A 6,000-nucleotide genomic window follows, 5' to 3' on the forward strand; every position below is an offset into this window, starting at 1 on the left:
TCTAAATTATGATTGAATTTGTTATAGTTTAGTAATAATATAATCCTATGCTTGTCTCTACAGGATTGTTATAGTTTTGTAATATCATTCTTGCTATTCAGATTTGATTTCGTGACTGATCTTTTCTTATTCCTTTCCAGATGTCTCAAACCAAAAAACAACTTTCCAAGAACAAAATTGGGAGCTCCGACAGAGCAAGCATAGCCCCTGGACAGTTGAGGTCAAATTACGGTAAGAATTATATTGTCAGATGACGGTATATAATGAAGTGTGTAGCATGTGTTAATTTGTTCATTCATTGTTTTCCTACAGGTAGCGTAAAGAATAGAGGAGGAAGGGCTAGTCTACTCGGTCGTCAACAATCAGTGCGCCATTCATTGGAGGATTTGGTTGAACCACCATCGCGTTCAGGAAAATTAAGAAGAGGATCAATATTCCAACAAGTTCGTAGAAAGAAACAACAACCAATGAATCAACAACCATCATATTATATCGAAGAGCATGAACAAATGGAGGAAGAATACCTTCAACCACCAGAAGAAAGATCAGGAAGAACTCGTAACACTCCCTTGCCAACACGTTCACCACCACCGCGAGACAGGGGTGGACAAAGTCTTCCTATAACACCAAGCAGGTTACCTCTAATTGATGATGATTTTCTTGATTCTCCGAGAAGATCTCCTAGAGGACTTGGTAGTAATCGAGTACTAACCAGCAGGTCTAATGATTTTATTAATTCTTTAAGGAGATATCCAAGGGGACTCGACAATAATAGGGTACAAAGATCGCTTGAGGCAGAGTACAATGCTTCAAATGCAGGACATATGCAAAGACATCTTCAAGTCCAACATCAATCAGATCAACTTTATAACACTCAAGTATCAAGTTTTTCTCGGCAACAACCATTGGGATTACAACATCAGGGTAGTCGAAGTTCATCTTCCCAACGACAATCTCAAACACCATCAAATGGCGCTCCTCTTGGAAACCAAAACATCTTGCATCATAATACTTCACGCTATGAGCCACAACAAAATGATACTCCTGAAGATCAACACCTCCAGCGGCAGCATCCTTCACGTTCAACATCTAATTCTCCCCAATCAAATGAAGAATGTGGTACTGCAGAAATAACGAGTAAGTAGAAATGTATGCATATGTGAAAATAAAAGATGCAGAACACTTCATTTTATTTTTTTTGCGCGAGTTCACTTATATGTTCATTTTTAATATTAAACAGTTGTACCATTAAGGAAAAAAAGAGGGCGCATCTGTATGAAGGAACTTTCCAAATTCATGGGACAAATACTTGAATTGGATCTCTATGAAGGTAGACTATGTGGTTATAAAAACGAAGTCGCAATCAATTCAGTGTGCATGTGGACTAGGCAAAGTCAGAACTGTCCCTTGAATTACGATGCATTTGATGATATTCCTCCTGAAAAAATTCAGCGGGTGATCAAAAATCTCTATGTATGTATTAGAAGTCACTGTGTTATTCCAATTTTAATAATATTTTTTGTGAAAGCAATAATTCGGATGTTTTAATGTCAATTATAACTCCCAGCTAATCAGTTTTTTCTCAACCAGTACTACTTTACAATCAAGTCTCGCACTTGAGAAGACCCAGAGGAAGCAATCAAGAAAATAATGAGGAATGCATATAACAGGCATAGGCACAAAATTCATAAAGCATACCTAAAGATTCAAAACCTTAGTAGTCACGAGGTAGCTTTGGCCTCTGAACCACCCTCTGAACTGGAGATTAACAAAGAGGATTGGATATATATGTGCAAGAATTTCGACACGCCAGATTTCAAGGTATATACATTCAGTTACATGTGATCATTTCATCAAACTATCATTGCTTATGTGTTAGATTCTGAATTTACTTGTGGATACATTATAACCATAAAATTAGATAGCATATGCAATTTTATGTCACCTAGTAATACACCCCTTATACAATTTCATTGCTTCTTTGAAAATTTATTGTGTCTAGTTAGGAGTGTGTTCTTTTCCGCAAGGGTATGCATTTGAACTTCCTATCTGTTCTTCTATTGTCAAATATGCGTAGCATACCTGGTTTTAGACTGTCGCAAATAAAATGAAGTTTTGACTTTCCATGAAAGAGCCTCCTATAGTATGTGTAGAATATTTAAAATATCAAGCTATATATGTTATGAATACACTGCAGAGTTGCTTAAGCTAACAGATGGTGGAGTTTAAATGACAGAAAAAATCAGACAGAGGGACTGCGGCTGCTAAAGCAAAGGAAATTAATCATAGTGGGGGCAACAGAAGTTTTGCCAGCGTAGAATATGATTTGGTATGCATTAATTGTATCTCATTCTTTGTCTACTGATGTTGGTTCGAATCTGTGTGTTTATATACCGTGTAGTGTTAACTTACTTGGTTTGTATGCAACTGCTTGCTGCTTCAAAGATTGCGGAGAACAAGCCTTGTGATGCAGTGATTTTGTTTTCAGAACCCATGGTTCTAAAAAATTACCACCGAAATGTCAGGAGATGAAAGTAATACATACTACAAATATACTTTGAAGTTTGTGTCTAAATATATCTCTGCAACAGTATATGATCATGTATAGCTATCTGTAATTTATGTAGAAAACAATGGAGGACATGAAAGAAGCAACACTGCGAGGAGAATCTAGTAAAACTCCATCTGACATATATGAAACTGTCTATAATGAACAATGTGGGAGTCTTAACAAACGTCGTCACAAAGCTTCTCACACTCACAAGAGTTTGGCTGATTTAAGGGAAAAAGAAATACAATTGTTGAATGGAAGAATTGAGTCTCTACAGATAGAAAACATGCTACAGATAAGAGAAACACGTCGGCTTACTGATCTAATTAATAGTTTTTTTTTCTAAACATTATCCTTCCATGGTTGTACCAGATGTATCAGATGATGAAATGGAGGATGATGCAGAGGTCAGTGGGCGAGATGAGGATCTTGATGTGGAAGGTCAAAATGATGAGGATGACTATGATGACCTAGAGGATGAAAACTACATCCATGACTATCCTGATATGGAGGATCAAAATGTGGAAGGTGCCATGGATGATGAATGATTTTCTTTATTTGAAAGACTGACTTGGAGGATCCTAGTTCGGAGTGGGCCAGCCAGTGATGAATGAATTTCTATTTTATTTTGTTTTGTGTTTTTTTCTTTCTTGTTTTTTTTCTGGTATTAGGATATTAGGGTAGGGAGGATGATAACGTGTAGTATGGTTTTTTGAAGCATCCTGTAATAAGGTGTTATGACTTTTTACTCTTGGTTCTGGAAATGAAATGCATATTTTATTAATTTGTTTTGTCGATGCATACATTATACAAAAAAATTATTAATTAGGATATGATCAAAAATAGTAATTAACTAATTATGAGGTTAATTACGATATTATCATTACCATATTAATTATGATAATTATTTGAGTTTAATTAGGATATTAATTACAAGATAAATGAAGATATTAATTACCATATTAATTATAATAATTAATTGTGATATTAATTACGATATTAATTACAATATCATCCATGCATACAACCAAAATAATTACATTACGAAATGTTAGTTTTCGTCACAGTTGCGGAATGATTTGGGAACCACATGCCAACTAGTAAATTTAATTGTTTAACGATTCGATAACTATCAATCAACTTCAACTTAATTGTCTATACCTATTGAAATTATGAAATCATAGTATTTGGATACCACCAAATTAATTGCTAAATAAATCCACAACAAGATTTTAATTTAGTTGCCATATTATTTGGCAAGTTACTGACAACTACAATGACTATGTTGTTAATATGTTTGGCAACTCTAGAACAACTGCAAAAATTTGTGGTTTTAATTAATTGCATTTAACTAAGTAACATATTTGGGTCCTGTAACATAAGTTGCCAAATGAAACCATGGCAACTATGTATTTTTAGTAATTGCCTTTACATTTGGAAACACCCCATACGGCAACTTAGGCTCCGCAACTACCATTAGTTGCCAATGTGTTTGGCAACTAAAAACTCATATTCGGCAACCAAACTGGCTTGGTTGCCGATGCTCAGGTTTTTTGTAGTGGTGAATTGGACGATATAACATACCTTCACTTATACTCATATAACAATACTCATCTGATTCTCATAGGCGTTGCAGTCATTCAGGAAACCAACTGTAAGAATTCTCCATATCCCCTCCGCTGCACACTCAAGCTGCAATTCATAAACATTGATCAGCATATCTTCCTCCAATACAAACGATCCTGAAAAAAACCAAAAAAATAATTCCCAACTGGTTGCATCCAATCATTATCCGCAATTTCTTGAATAAACATACATCGTCTTCGTATGTAACCATTTTTCTTATATATAACTTAATTTCTCTCTGAAAACCCATTCTTCTGGTCTATGTATAGCCTCCATAGTCACATTAAGGAGCTTCCGGTTATATTGTTTCTTAAAGGAAGATAGATGTGACCCAATTTCAGACTCTGAGTATACAGATAACCATTTCGATACCCAGAATTTCCAAGTTGTTGGTTTCCACCCTCCTGTTGGAAAATCTAGTGGAATCTCGCTTTTTATTGTGACGAAGCAGGATGAAAGCATGCACATGCTTGATAAGCGTTAAGCATCAATTGTTCCTTGCATCCAAAATTATAAATATAATAAGAAGATATCGAAATAACTTGGAACAGTCAACAGTCAAATAAAAAGTATTGCGAGAACTTACTTCAGGCCTTGACCTTGAGACAAATATGGATCGACCTTGAGACAAATATAGATCATCTAAAATGTAATATATTGGCTGTCAGATGCAGGAATTCAAACATCGCCCAGATATCCAAATAACTTGGAACACTCAAATAAAATGGATTGACAGAACTTACTTCAGGCCTTGACCTTGAGACAAATATGGATCATCTAAAATGCAATATATTGGCTGCCAGATGCAGGAAAATAAACATCGCCCAGATATCCAAATAACTTCGAACAGTCAAATAAAAAGGATCGCGAGAACATACTTCAAGACTTGTCCTTGATACGTCCAGACCTTCAATCCAAAATTCTATCTATCGATCATTTAAGATGCAGTATATTTGTTGCCCGATGCAGGAAAACAAACATTGCCGACATCCATATGACTGGAAAATGAATGCACCATTTGTAGGACCAAGTCATAGATCACACTTATAACACCCTCCGGAAGGCCGGTCTGCCAGGAAAGAGGAAGAACTAAGAAACTTAAAAAAAAAAAAATCAAATGAATGGCCCTAATGGCAATCAAATTTTTTCTCAAAAATATAAAACACAAATCAAACTTTTCATTGCATCTGTTTTCAATAATATCGAATTCCTAAACCCACGTAATAAAATTAAATCGAAGAGTACTTACCAAGTCTGGATTTCATGAATTTGTTAACCAAAATACAATCCCTGAATCAGCATCATTGCATCAACAAAAAAAAATATTTGTTAACGATATAGACATAAATTAACAAATCTCAAAACTGTAAGTCTGCAATATGACATGAGGTTTTAGAAATCCTTATATAAAAACCAAACCAATGAATGGACGCACCTGTTGGATACGCCTGAAAGTATTTGCCTTGTAGATTCTCGGTTTCAAACGACGCGCCTTTGTATACAGAAAATATATAAAAGTTATTGATGGATGATGAGTTTTGTAGGATCGAGCAAGAGAGAGGAGAGCACACGCGGAAGCAAATAAAACGATTACATTGATAATCAGTTTGGTGTACATTGTCTCATGGCTAAAGAGCCTACTTATAGTCTCACAAACTTGACAATCACTCAAAGTACTTTCCTAATAAAAAACAAACTCTAAATAAAACACACTTCTAGAAACGCTAAATATAGTAAAACTCTAAAACAAGGAACCGACACAACTTGCTCTTCTAGTTAACCCGAACTTCTAAATATCGCACGGCGTGTCAACAGTTCCCGTT

At 35.2% G+C, this 6,000-nt stretch overlaps 1 long non-coding RNA gene across 1 annotated transcript; it reads right to left on the reverse strand.

Annotated features, from left to right (window-relative positions):
- Window positions 1-4,366: 4,366 nt before the first annotated feature.
- On the reverse strand, window positions 4,367-5,759 carry LOC113278198. The gene is made up of 5 exons (XR_003325357.1): window positions 5,613-5,759; window positions 5,427-5,467; window positions 4,921-5,246; window positions 4,764-4,819; window positions 4,367-4,674 (listed from the first exon to the last, which is right to left on the reverse strand). It is a non-coding gene; the product is annotated as an uncharacterized LOC113278198 (long non-coding RNA).
- Between the last annotated feature and the right edge of the window lie 241 nt (window positions 5,760-6,000).

The sequence above is a fragment of the Papaver somniferum genome, chromosome 5 (assembly GCF_003573695.1).
Source record: "Papaver somniferum cultivar HN1 chromosome 5, ASM357369v1, whole genome shotgun sequence".
Classification (NCBI taxonomy): domain Eukaryota; kingdom Viridiplantae; phylum Streptophyta; class Magnoliopsida; order Ranunculales; family Papaveraceae; genus Papaver; species Papaver somniferum.